Source organism: Pan troglodytes, chromosome 4 (genome assembly GCF_028858775.2).
Source record: "Pan troglodytes isolate AG18354 chromosome 4, NHGRI_mPanTro3-v2.0_pri, whole genome shotgun sequence".
NCBI lineage: Eukaryota > Metazoa > Chordata > Mammalia > Primates > Hominidae > Pan > Pan troglodytes.
In genome coordinates, this window is record NC_072402.2 from 7,369,253 (window position 1) to 7,383,468 (window position 14,216).

General features: G+C 48.5%; 1 long non-coding RNA gene across 1 annotated transcript; it reads right to left on the bottom strand.

Annotated features, from left to right (window-relative positions):
- Positions 1-1,230: 1,230 nt before the first annotated feature.
- On the bottom strand, positions 1,231-13,834 carry LOC107974609 (uncharacterized). The gene is made up of 6 exons (XR_010157137.1): positions 13,171-13,834; positions 11,298-11,478; positions 7,178-7,348; positions 3,637-3,788; positions 3,291-3,419; positions 1,231-2,533 (listed from the first exon to the last, which is right to left on the bottom strand). It is a non-coding gene; the product is annotated as an uncharacterized LOC107974609 (long non-coding RNA).
- Positions 13,835-14,216: the final 382 nt, after the last annotated feature.

The following is a 14,216-nucleotide window of genomic DNA, read 5'->3' on the forward strand; positions in this document are numbered from 1 at the left end:
ATTATTCTTAAAATATTATACTAACCCACTGAACCACTGCTTTATGTTTCATGATCCACTAGTTGGAAATTTTTTTGTCTTCACATCTTTCTCGCATAAAAAACTTACATATTTAGAAGATTTATCCAGTAATGGGCTTACATTTACCAAAAATATCATTTTTTTCTCCCGTGAAATTATAGGTCACATTTTAGACATCAGGAGACTTTCAGTCCTAAGAAGTTACAATTTGAAATTAAACTTATCTAGTTTTTAAAAACTTCTAAGCTAGCAGGATATAAATAATGTGCTAGTGTTGGCAATAACTGTTCATAGCTGTTTCAAAAATTTGAATTCTGGAAATGAATTCCCTCAGCAGCATGTTTTGTTTGCTTCAGACATTTTGCAAATACAATACTTTCAGAACACAGCTTTCTATCTCCCCCATGAAGTAATTTGAGAACCACCTTTATGGTTTGTCATTTTATTGTTTAGACTTGAAATGGATTCATCTGTCTTACTAGTTAAGCCTTTAACTAATAATATAATTACAGCATTTATGCATGTATTTCTTATGACACTCCCATCTTCACAAACTCCTCCTTAGGAATTAGTGTAAAAGAAAGAGGTGAAATTTCTCCCATCTCCCTCCAATAGCTGTGTGCCTTCTGGCAAACACACGCTATGATCTGTGTCTCTAAAATATGCTGAGTGCTTTGTCCTGAAAAGAGTCCGCTTCTCTGGAAAAAAAGTTAGCCAAGATCCCTCTCTAACTTTATGATGAAAAGTATCATTCCAGTTGAGAAGCACAAGTCCCATTCAAAAGGAATGGAAGTGAATTTTACAAAGATTATGTGATTGACCTGAAGAGGAAGACAAAGCAAATTGAATATATCTTCTTGTACCATACGTGACAATTTCTTTGAAAGTTTTAGGGCCATGAATATGACTTTCCTAATAAAGCAACCCATTTCAATTTTTTTTTTTTCCTTTTGAGATAAGGTCTCACTCTGTCACCCAGGCTGGAGTGCAGTGGTGCAAACGCAGCTCACTGCAGCCTTCACCTCCCAGGCTCAGGCCATCCTCCCCAGTAGCTGGGATTACAGGTGCACACTACCGTGCCTGGCTAATTTTTAAAAATGTTTTGTAGAGACAGGGTTTTGCTATATTGCCCAGGCTGTCTCAGCTTCCTGGCCTCAAGTGATCCTCCTGCTTCGGCCTCTCAAAGTGCTGGAATGAGCCACCACACCTAGCCAATCATCTTTTAATTTTTACTTAGTAACTGCGTACATTTTCAAGCAAATGTGCAAACCTAAGTCTTCTGTGCTCTACGTTGATCTCTTCCTGAATGTGGTTTGGCTCAGAGCTCAGCATGCTTGGCATTGACTCGGTTACTCCTTAAATATTTACCAGTCGTCAATACTTTTCTTGTCCTCAGCCTTACTCTTTTGCTGTTTGAAGCACTTGGAAGTGAACAATGTCTCTCTCAGTTTAGTTTGAGACTTTTGTGGAGAGTTTCTGCCCTGTGATGCTGGGGATGACTGTTGCAATGCCTGTTGCATTGCCCCTCCTGGGAAGCACAAAGGAGAGGAGAGGCAGGGGGGTGAATTCACACCACGCCAGCATGTGTTCACTGGGGGCTTCCTGTCTGCAGGCCACGGAGCTGGGTCCAGTGAAGGGCTCAGATTCCGGGGGGGTGGCAAGGCTCCTGTTGGGACAAAGCCTCTAGTCCACCGGGGATGCTGAGCAAAAGGGTGAAAATTAAAAAGTGGAAGAGCTAACGTAATTCAAGGCAATAAGAAAAGCCCTATTATTCATTTTCACAATCACCACAGTAATTTCCACAATTGTTACAAATTTCTCTCTCCTACGTTCATTACTTTAAGGTTGATGCGGCCAGGAAAGCTTTACAGAGGTCTTGGTTGGACCTGGGTCTGGAAGGCTGGCACTGCGCCGGGAGAGGCAAAGGTGATGTTAGGGGAGTGTCCAGGAAACACTGCACCCTGAGGCACAGGTCAGAGACAAGGTAGCCCGAGGCTTGCACAGGGGCTATGGGCAAACCAGCTCTGGTAGGTTCCAGGCTTCAGCAAGTGGGTGAGTGGCTAAAAATCAGGCTGGTATGAAGATGAGGGTCTAGGATTAGGGAGAGTCAGCGGCTTTGTTTTTATTCAGTCAACAACTATGCATTGGACACAGCTGTCTGCCAGGCCCTTTGCTGAGCTTTTCCATACAAGAGTGGACAGAGTTGGCATTGTCGCTGTCCCCAGGTACAGGCAGCTAACACAGGGACATAAGTGAGTAAACCTGCAATGAACTGACCATGTGTCAAAGGACCAGAGACACAAGAGAGGGCCTCCCCGAGGACAGCTGAGCCAGATTCCAGGGTTGACAGAAAGTTGGGGGCGGGGGGCTTCAGTGGCTCACGGACAGCTTTCCCAGACAGAGAGGGCAGTGCTCAGGCTCTGCAGCGTGGAAGCAGGCTGCAGCCGAGGGTCTGAAGGGGTTCAGGGTGGCCGGGGTAAGAGTGCCAGCAAGGTGGTGACAACACTAGAACCTAGAGAAGGAGTAGAGAGTGGAATCATGACAAATGGACCCAATGGAGGTGTCCAGGCGGGGGCTGGGCCACTGACGGTAAGGTAGAGGCTGTGGAAAATGCCCCTGAATGAGAAACTGTTTGTGCAATGCACATGACAATTTGTGTCAATGGTGCATCTTTTCCGCTGTTTCCAGTCTCTAGAAACTCTTTTATTACAGAACAATTGAGAAGAACACAAAGGCAGCCTCCCTCCGAGGTGACTCACATTCTACCCGCTGCTCATTCTGTCAGTAACACTGACGTTTTTTTACACAGAATATTGAACACTTGCCCTGAAAATCTTGCCTTTGTGCCTGCTTTCAGGTACAGGAATAACGCTGGGGCCGTGAGGGAGTCTGACCGTCAGTCCTGATTCTGAGCCCGTGACAGGAAGTGCCACGGGGCTGGGTTCCTGCCATCCATCGCTGGCCATGCACCCTGCGCCCACCACACGGGAAGAACCACAGGTAGAGTCATTGAATAACTGAATATTCAACGCACAAGGAGATGTGCGTTGAAGAACCAAGAGGGAGCTGGCCACAAAGACAGGGCAAAATTTTTGACAGTGTTGAAATGTTTTTTTCCTCTTGTTTCTGGACATCTTGAAGTCAGAATATCCAATGCTCTTTAAGCATTTTTATGATAAAAAGCAATCACCTTATTAGTGGCTGTGTTTAAAGCTAGCCAGACTGAGGCGGTAAACAGCACTCCATGTATTCGTGTAGGGGCTACGAACCTGAGCACCAACTGGGACCTCCATGCGTGGACTGGGCCATAGTGAGAGAGAGGCATGGGGCATAGTGCATGGGAGAGGTGTCCTTGGTCCAAAGGATGAGTGAGATGGTATTAGAACCTCCCATTCCTGCTGCATCAAGACATCAAAAAAAGAAGAAAAATAGAGCCTCCCATTTATTCTCAAGTGTTCTGTCTGTCCTCTTAGTCAGAGGCTCACACATCCCACCCTCACCACGTGGCTTGCAGGGCTCCCTGGCATTGCGTTGGCCAATGGTATGGAATTTGGCATGACATTGCTATACCCAGCAGAATCTTGAGGGCAAATGTGTAGTTTCGCCATGTCTCACCTTCCTTTGCCATTGACTGAGATGGGTTGCTACTCCAGCCTGGGTGCCCAAACACGGAAGACAAGATGTGGGGTACTGCCTGGGAGGAGAGCCACCACCAATGTGTGCCATGTCGTTCCTATGAGCCGCTGAGGTCCTGGGGATGTCTGTTACTGCAGCATAAATGAGCAAGAGCTAACTAATAAAGAGATTAACATTTAAACATATAAATATATATATATATATATATAAATATATATAAAAAAACATAGAGTGGGCCAAACAAAGCACACCCTGGGCCAGCATGCTCTTTGACACATGATGATTACTTCCCAGCTTCCAGAGAGGCGCATGGGATCTTCTGCAATGCTAGGCAGGCTGCCCCTTTCCTTTCCTTTTTCCTTTCCTTTCCTTCCCCTCCTCCTCCCTCCCTCTCCCCGTCCCCTCTCACTTCCCTTCCCCTTCCCCCCCTCCTCCTCCCCTTCCCCTCCCCCCTCTTTTTCCAGACAGGGCCTTATTCTGTTGCCCAGGCTGGAGTGCAGCGGTGCCATCATAACTCACCGCAGCCTTGACCTCCTGGGCCCAAATGATTCTCCCACTGCAGCCTCCTGAGCCTGGGATCATAGGTGTGCACCATCACACCTGACAATTTTTTTTTTCTTTTTTTAATAGAGACGGGGTCTTCCTATGTTGTCCAGGCTGGTCTCCAACTCCTGGGAAACATAGGAAGACTCCATCTCTATTAAAAAAAAAAAAAAGAAAGAAAGAAAATAAAAAGAGGCCGGGCGCAGTGGCTCACGCCTGTAATCCCAGCACTTTGGGAGGCTGAGGTGGGCAGATTACCTGAGGTCAGGAGTTTTGAGACCAGCCTGGCCAGCATGGTGAAACCCCGTCTCTACTAAAAATACAAAAAAAATTAGTCAGGAGTGGTGGTATGCACCTGTAATCCCAGCTACTCAGGAGGCTGAGGCAGGAAAATCACTTGAACCCGGGAGGCAGGGTTGCAGTGAGCCGAGATTGCGCCACTGCACTCCAGCCTGGGTGACAGAGTGCGACTCTGTCTCAAAACAAACAAACAAACGAAAAAAACAAAAAAAGAAAAAAGTGACCCCCCATCTCAGCCTCTGTGCCTGGCCTAAGACAGGTTGCCAAGATCACTACCAGTATGTGCTGTCCTTTCTCAAGGTGTCTTCAAGGAGAAGTAAGTACACTGTGGACAGCCCCCGGGCAGTAACACACCTCCTGCAAGCCTCTTTGTGTAGGAGGATTTGTTCTCCTGGCCCCTCCTTCCAATACCAACATCTTGAACTACAATTGTAAACCAGAGTCCGGACCCAGGGTTGAGGTCCTCAAATACTCCCATGGAAGAGACCACGTTCTCCCAGCTGCATGGAGGCATTTCACAGCTAAAACCACTCTTCCAATTCAAAGAAGTAAACGAATAGACAACAGCTGTGAATAGTGTCTTCTGTGTTTTTCCCTAAACATTGGTTTTGTGGTCATGTCTTCGCTGGTGTTGAAACACTTTTTCACAACCAATGATTATGTATGTGATTAAAACCTCGGAAATGGATTGCCGCGGTCATTCACTCGTTTTCAAGGATGCCACCACCATGTTTAGAATGTGGCTGTCCCACGCTTCTCCCCACCCTTGCCCCTGGCCTTTGTGCTTCTGTGCCCTTTGTGATTTTAGCTATCATCCGTGTAATGGCTAAAATTCAGAAGGAAAGTAAAATTACAAGCAGCATTTTTCTCAACAAACAGCCCACTGGTGACCTCGTGAGGGCACCAGCCATCGCCTATGCCTGTCCTTCTGGTGGCACAGAATTCACTGGAAAGGTCTCGGCCAGCCAGGCTCTGTGTCCAGCCTCTGTCTGTGTCTCTAAGGGGGGCCTGCACCTCCCGGGCTGCCTGGCAGGGCCTGTGAGGCCTCACTGTCATGAGAAAAGAATCCACAGGTCTGTAAACTTGCTATTTTTAGGCCTCAGTGGACTTGCGCCAGTTTCCTGAGTGTAGTAATTACCCAGATATTTTATTGAATAGGGCCTTGAAAACTTACAACACACACCTCAAACCTACTCAGAAATTTAAAGAGGTTTAAAATGCCATGCAGCGAATTCTCAAAGACAAATGACAAGCCCACGTCTCCATCCACCTCCCCCGACACCCTCAGGCTGCTCTTACCCTGCTTCTCTGCGCTTTCCACACCCGTCCCCGCCCGGGTGAGCTCACCCCATGCAGCTCTGCTACATGCCAGCCAGGCAGGGCTTGCTCCGTGACGGCCCTTTCCAGACTGGCTTGTCTTCTAAATGCAAGCCTCTGTGTCCAACTGTCTCCTGGGGATGTACGAGGGACATCTCCAACCTAGCATTTCCTAAAGAGGGAGGCTTCCTGCTCCACCCAGTGTCCCCCATCTCAGGAAATAAGACTTTCATCCATGGCTGAGGCCACCGACCCGAATGGATGCTTTGTTCACTCTTTGCCTCCCTCCCCACTAGCTCCCCATGGCTGGCTCTACTTCAAAATCCATGCTGCATCCAAATCCACGCTGCTCCCCATTCAACCCCCACCTCCAGAATCTCCTGCGGGACTGCCATAGCCCCCTGAGCCCCTGTCCCAGTGGGTCCCCTGCCCAGCACTGTTCCACACGGCATGTAATCTTCTAGAGTATGTCAATTTGACCTTGATTGCCTGACTCACCAATCTCCAAGTCTTCACCTTCTTACCATGGGGGAAGGAAAGCCTGGCCTGCGAAGAAGGCGCACAAGTCTGTGGGTGGTTTCCTTTCCGAGGCCCACGAGGCTGCACTTCCCTCTGGTTGTTAAGTGTGATGTAGAGAAGATAATGACTCAAGTGCCTGGATTAGCAATTGTGGGGACTAGCAATGCCCCCAGCCTACCCTCAAAGTCCAGGCTTGAACAATAGAACAAAACAGACACCCAGAGGGTTTGGCAGGGAATAGAGAATGATTAGAGAAATAGAAAAATTAATTAGTTCATTATAGCTGGGAGCAGGAGAGCCATTCTCTTCCATTAATGGGGAAGTTGGAGCCCGAACCAAGAGCAGAAAGCATGGAGCAGAAGCCATGGACTGATTCTTCCTTCAGTTAGAGGAAGCAACAGGAGAAGCAGAAGACTGAAAGAAAACTCCAGCTTCTTCAAGAGCCACGGAGAAGGAACAGTGGACGGGTAGGATGCACAGAATAGGTACATCGCGCTGGTCCCCCTTGTAAGCACTTCATGGACATGCCTGCTTTTCATCTTCACGTAATCCCAAGCATGAGTTACAACAATTTTCCCCATTCTGAGGCCAGTAAGTTTAATCAGTTTGCCTGAGGCCACATAGCTAGGAAATGGCAGAATGACGGCAAAGTCAGGCAAATTCGTTCCACAGTCCCTGTTCTTAACAAAAACAGAAATCTGAATTTGAGAATGGGCTGTATGACCTGTTGAAAGACTCTTAAAACAGAGAGAAAATCCAGCAAACTTACCCTGAGATGGATGGTCTGGGTTTCTTCCCATTTCCTAGAACTGCTTACCCGTGTGGAGCCATGCTTACTAACCTGCTGCCCTCGATGCCAGTGAGGCTTGGTGCTGGGCTGCCAATGACCTCAGTTATGGGGCACGGCAAACTTGGTGACTTTAGCTGCAGGCAGTGTCAGGGGCGGCGGTGCCTGCAGTCTGGTGTGCTGTAATGTAAACACCCAGGAAGGCTTCTGGTTGTTGCTTTAGGCCTAAGGCAGGTAGCCAGGAGAAATAGAGAAGGGAAGGGGTCTTCATTAGATGAGAAAGGAATATTGAAAAGTGAGGATTTTTCTGTTTCATTTTCATTTTATTTGACCTTTTACATTGTAAATTATATTCATTTAAAAAAATAAAGAAAAAGAAACATTTCTCCAATAAATGGAATGCAGGACACATGTTAAAACAGGCAGTGAATGTTAAGCTACACAGCGATTTTAAAATGAATGCACCATCTTCCTTGCTCAGGCAGTGGCTCCTGCGGTCACCGTCTAAGGCAACCTGTTCCGACCTCCCTGGTGGAAACCTGGAAGCTCTCTGAACTTTCCTCTCTCCTTCTTCCACGTTGAATCAATTACTGAGCCCCCAAAGATTTTACCTCCTAAACATGTTGTGGCAAAGTCAGTGTGCTGTGTTTGCCAGACCCAGTTCCTTTTTGTTCTGGGCTCTCAGCTGGACTATATATTCCAGCCTCCCTCAAGTTAGATGGGGCCACATGTCTGAGTTCTGGCCACCAAAATATGCATGTGAGTGATGTGCTGGCCACCCCCCAGACCTGGACCCTAAACCTCCTGCAGGATGCTCCATCCTATTTCTTCCCCTCACCCCTTTGCTGGTCCTCTGCAGAGAACTAGCTGAAAACTCCAGGGCCCAAGGGAATGGCAGAACTTCTGCCTGAAAGAGCCAGGATTCCTGAATGACTGTGTGGAGCAGAGTTCTCCTTCCCCATACCCCAGGCCCCATGCAGGCCCACAGTGGACTGGGAAGTGAATAAGAAATAAACTCTCAACATGTGATGCCACTCTGATTTGAGATCGCTTCTTACAGCAACTACAATAACTGACCCTAATTTATTTTCTCCTAAATAATCCTTTGCATACCTAATACTGTGCCCATTACTGATTTTCTATTTCTCTCAAAAGGCCATCCCCCCAACCTTTACCTCCATCTTCAATCTTGTCCTCTCATAATTCCATCTGTTAAGACAAAGTGAACTTTTCTTAAAATGCATGTTAGACCCTACCCCTCTTCGGGGTACATCTTTTAATGGTAACCCCAAAAGTGCTGACCATGGCACACCCTTCCTGTGCCTGGCTTTGGCCAACAGCCTCACATTGGATTTCTGCTGCCATGCTTGGCCCCTGGCCACTGAGAGCCCTGGGGAATTTCTGTCCTCAGGGCTGTGTCTCCAGACATTTCTCATCCTGGAATGTCCTTCCTCTGTCAGGCTAATACTCTGCATCTTCTAGGATCAGTCCAGCAACACCTCTGGGTTCCCTTGCCCTGTCTCCCACTAGTACCCTGCACATGTGTGTACATCACACACATCTCCGTTTATTGAGCCGAGAGCTTCTTTGGGCCCTCACTCAGAGACGGAATTTGTCACCTGTATGTGCTTGACGCTGGGGCCCAGCAACTACCCCTAGTCGTGACAATACAAAGCGTCTCCAGACGTGGCCACATGTGCCCTGGGAGACACAGTCAGTTCTGGTTGACAATCCTGCTCTAGAGTGGTTGGAAAGAAGAGTCATTTCTTGTGGGTTGTATTCTCTTGGTGGGGCTACTCTATTCAAGGTCAAAAACTAGATTTCATCAGAACATTCAAGCCTCTGTAGCAGGCGAAAAAGTGTCCTCCCAAAATTCACGTTCACCCAGAATCTCAGAACAAGACCTTGTTTGGAAATAGAGTCTTTGCAGGCTCTCAGAAACAGACTCGTATGGACTGAATTCAGAAGAGATTGCAGGTGGCAGACACTGGCAGGACATGAGACCCACTTCCTGCTTCTTTAGTAACAGACCCAGTTTTTTTCAACATGGTCATAAGTCCAGCACAAACAATGGCTCACAATTGGTTTAGGTCATTCATGATCATTCTGTGTCTCATCATGTGTCTTAATTTCTCAGACTCTCTTGCAGTTGGGGTGGCCTTATAACTAGCTCTAATCAACAAGATTTGAGGACAAATCTAACGTGAGGTTTCTTGGAAAAAGTTTGCTTTTCTGATACAAAGGGTCACAGACAGCAGACACTGTCCTTCTTCCCCCACCTCCTTCCTGTGGACATGAGGGATGGACCCAGAGCAGCCTTTAGGTAAAGGCCAGGGGAATGTCAGACAGGTCAGCTCGGACATCCTGGGACACTGGGCCACCATGCCAACGGCCCTTTCTTGCTGGATTTCTTATTACGGGAGCAAAATAACTTTCTTGTTTTATTTAAGCCTCTGTAGTAGGTTGCAAGGTGGTCTTCCCAAAATTCTGGGTGAATTTTGGGAGGAGACTATGCAACCTCCTAGCGTCCACCCAGAATGTCAGAACAAGACCTTATTTGGAAATAGGGTCTTTGGAGGTATAATCAGTTAAGAATCTTCAGATGAAATCATCCTGGATTTAGAGTGGGCCCCAAATCCAATGACTGATGTCCTTACAAGAAGAGAAGGCATAGAGAGATACACAGGGGAGGATGCCATGTGATAACAGAAGTAGAGGTCAGCATAATTCATCCCCCATTCTCCCCCTTCCAGTGCCCCACACCGCTTGCAATATGATGCAGCTCCTTCCATCAAGAGGTGGAGGCTTCTTTCCCACTCCTTGACTTGTCAAGGCCTTGCCACTTGCTTTGTCTCACAGAATGGTAAGGAAGTGATGGCATGCCGGTTCTGAGCCTCGTGCCTGTCTGCTTGCACTCCTGAAACTCTGTTCAGCCACCTGAGAACAAGCCTGAGTCAGCCTGTTGGATAACAAGAGACTGATGGTCCTTGTCAACTCTGTCAACTCCAGTGCCCCAGCTGCCAGCCAGGCTACTCTAGCCCAGCCAGCCTTCAGCTGATTGGCCAGCTGAGTGGAGCAAGATCAGCTGTGTTTGACCCAGAGCAGCAAAACCACCTAGTTGATTTGTAGACTTGTGAGCAATACCAAACACTTATTTTAAGCCACTAAGCTTGGGGTGGCTTCTTACCCAGCAGTAGCTAATACCTACACACGTTCAGTTATTTGGCACCTGTGAGCAATTCAATTTGGGAACCTTGTTTTAGGTAGAGGTTTTCAGAGTTCACTGTGTTTTAGAATTACTCAGAAAATTTACTTAAAATAGAGATTCCTGGGCTTGCTCCTAGAGAGTTTCAGTAAATTGGGTGAGCTCTAGGTATCTGCATTTTGACCAGCATTGCTAATTCTGGCATGGGTAGTCCATGGAATACACTTTGTAAACCATTTTTTTCATGGGAACAAATCACTAAAATCATGGTGTAATCTCTAATATTATTCCTCCTCCAATATCCGAAGAGAGAGAGGAGAGGGTTTCAGCCCAAAACGGGAAAGGGCTGCACTTATCTGTAGAAATTGATAAAGAGAAAGATCTCCCTTGCCCAGCGTCTCAAAAACTGCATTTTACATTCAGTATTGTTTCTTGATTGCATTAAGAAATACACTGCAGCCGGGCACGCTGGCTCATGCCTGTAATCCCAGCACTTTGGGGGGCTGAGGTGGGTGGATCACTGGAGGTCAGGGGTTCAAGGCTAGCCTGGCCAACACAGTGAAACCCCATCTCTACTAAAAATACAAACATTAGCCGGATGAGGTGGCACACACCTGTAACCCCAGCTACTCAGGAGGCTGAGGCATGAGAATCACTTAAACTCTGGAGGCGGAAGTTGCAGTGAGCCAGGATTGCGTTACTGCACTCTAGCCTGGGTGACAGAGTGAGACTCTCTCTCTCTTTCTCTCTCTACACACACATATATATGTGTATATATACATATATATACTGCTTTTAATTTACATAAAAATATTTATGATCATATATAAATAACAAAACCTTGGTTTTAATTACAAAATGTTGTTTGGTGGCTGGTGGATCAAATTAACGAGGATTAGCTAGAGGCAAACTGCAAAGACAGAGTATGAGGCAATCAAGAAAAAGTTAAAATACCTAAACAATGACAACCTGTGTAACAGATCCTGGAAGCTGGACAAGGGCAACTGCCCGTGTCCATTCCTGCTGGGCCAATCAATCAGCTGCCAGTCATTCTGCCAATGTTCACCAAGGACTCATGTGTCAGACAATCCTTGAGCTGGTGCACAGCAGGGACAGGCCATTCCTATCCTCTCTTCACGGAGCGTGCATTCTAATGGGGTGGGGGACACAAATGATAAATGAGATAAAATACATATGACGTGGTATAGTGTCCCCCAAAAAGATATGTTCAAGTCCCAACCCTGGGTGCCTGCGAATATGACCTTATTTGGAAACTCTTTGCAGATGTAATCAGGTTAGGAGGAAGACACTAGGGTGCCCTAATCCAATGCCACTGGTGTCTTTCTGAGAAGAGACATGGACACAGGGAAAATGCCATGCGATGAGGATGACAGAGAGTGGAGCGCTGCATCCACAAATCAAGGACACAGGGAAACGTCATGCGATGACGTGTCAGAGATTGGGGTGATGCACCAACAAGCCAAGGAATGCCACGGTTTGCCAGCAACACCAGAAGCTGAGAGGAGAGCATGGGGCAGACTCCCTTACAGCCTTCAGAGGATACACGGCCTTGCTGACAACTTGATTTTGGACGTTCAGCCTCTAGGACTGTGAGAGCATACATTTGTTGTTTTAAGCCACCCAGTTTGTGACATTTTGTTACTCAGCTCCAGGAAACTAAGGGAGAAAAAGCAAATGGGGAAGGGAAACGGGATGCTGAGGGTTATGTTTGCAGTTTAGACTAAAGAGCCACTTGGACGTCCTCACTAAGATGGGGAGGAGGGAACGCATGTCAGGCAGATGGAACAGCAAGTGCAAAGGCCCTGAGGCAGGAGTGTGCCAGCTGTGCTTTTGGCTGGTATTGTTTGGGTTAGGGAAAGCGCTGGGAGGTGAGGGCAGGGGAAGAGGGGAAGGACCAGGGGATAAGGGACTTGCAGGTCATAGCAAGGTTGTTCCATTTTGCTGAATGAGAAAGCCACTGGAGGGATTTGAGCAGAAGAGTGGCATGGACTGAATTTTTTAAAATGTCAACTTTAAATTCTGGGATACACGTGCAAGACGTGCAGGTTTGTTACATAGGTAAATGTGTGCCATGGTGGTTTGCTACACTTGTGAACCCATCACCTAGGCATTAAGCCTTGCATGCATTAGCTATTTATCCTGCTCTCCCTTCCCCTAACCCCCAACAGGTCCTGGTGTGTGTTGTTCCCCTCCCTGTGTCGATGTGTTCTCATTGTTCAGCTCCCACTTATTACTGAGAACATGCGGTGTTTGGTTTTCTGTTCCTGTGTTAGTTTGCTGAGGATAGTGGCTTCCACCACCATTCATGTCTCCCCACAAAGGACATGAACTCATTCCTTTTTACAGCTGCATAGTATTCTAAGAGTGGCATGAGATGATTTTTAATAGTAACATCTTTTTTCTTTTTTAAAAAGGATCACACCAGCAGCTGTGCAGAATGTGGGAAACCAGCTAGAAGGCACTGCTTTAAAATGCACGGGTGGCGGGAAGGAGAGTAAAGAGGGGTGGAGGGAGGAGGAGGGGTAGCGGTTGGGTTCTGGATGTTTCGGGCAGTGGAGCCAAGAGGATGTGTTCATTGTGGACAGAGAGAGGAGCCAGGCATGACCAAGGATTTTGAACTGAGCCATTGGAAGCAAAGAGCTCCAGAATAACGGCTGTTTGACTTGTGTGTGATTTTCTGTAGTTTACTGAATGCACGTTCTAATCCTTGGTCATGATTTCCACGTGTACAATATGAAGGTGTTTGAAAACGTCTGAAACATTCATTTTTATTACTAAACACCACCACTTGCCCCAAAGCCTTTGTATGCAACACACGGACCTTTCCTGTTGGGGCGATGTTTGGAGGGTCAAGTGCTTAGTAATGTCTACTCATCTGTGCTGGAGACGAGGGGGTAGCATTTACAACACGCCTGTACGAAGGCCAGGTCCCGTTCTACTTAAAAGGCTTGGAGCCCGGGCGCCACTGGGCTAAGGCAGCTTCAGGGCCCTGGCGCGGGAGTGCATTTGCGGGGACTCCGCCTGAAGACAGGGCGGCAGCCGCGGGGCCTCACGTCGCCCAGGCTCGCGGGGCACCGCGATGATCAACGACACTGGCGTTTGCTTTGGACCTCACAGGATGTGTGGTTGGCGCTGTATTCCAAACAGTGCCACTGTCAACCCGGCTTCCATCGCGCTCGGGACACCGGGATGGCAAACGGCAGGCTGTGGATGGCGGGCGGTTTCCCACTGACTCCTGCCCGCTCGGTGCAGCTGGAAAAACCGAAGCCGGGGGCCGGACGCGCCGCCCACCAGCCGTTCCTCGGCTAGCACTGCCCATTTTGCCCAGGGAATTAACTTGGAAGTTTTCACTTCACTTTTCGCATAGAAAATCATTTTAAAAAGCAAACCAAACGCCTGTAAGCAGACCCGCTAGGGAGCAGGACTCCGCCGCGCGTCCTTCCCGGCTCCGGAGCGGCGGAGCCAGCCACCCGGCACCGCACGCTGGCCGCTCACCCCGCGAGGTGCAGGGAGCACGTGGGCCGACGCGCGGACCCCAGAGAGCGCAGCGTGACCTGCTGCACGGACCCTCGGATGAGAGACCTGGGGTAGGATCTGCGACCGGGGCCCGCCCTTACGTCAGGAGGGAGGGCCGGCCGGCGGGGGAAGCGCCTGCGGTGGCGTCCGCTGCCCCCGCCCGGCTGCTCGGAAACTTCCACCGGCGGCGGTGACGGCCACGCTGCCCTGCGCACGCGCAGCGCGGCTCAGGCGGCAGCCCGGTGACACCGGCCCTAGCGCGCATGTCTGCACGCGGTGGTCTGCGCGCCGCGGCGGGCCGAGGGCGGCGTGCGGGCCTTCCAGCGGCTGCCTATTCCACCCAACGCCGGC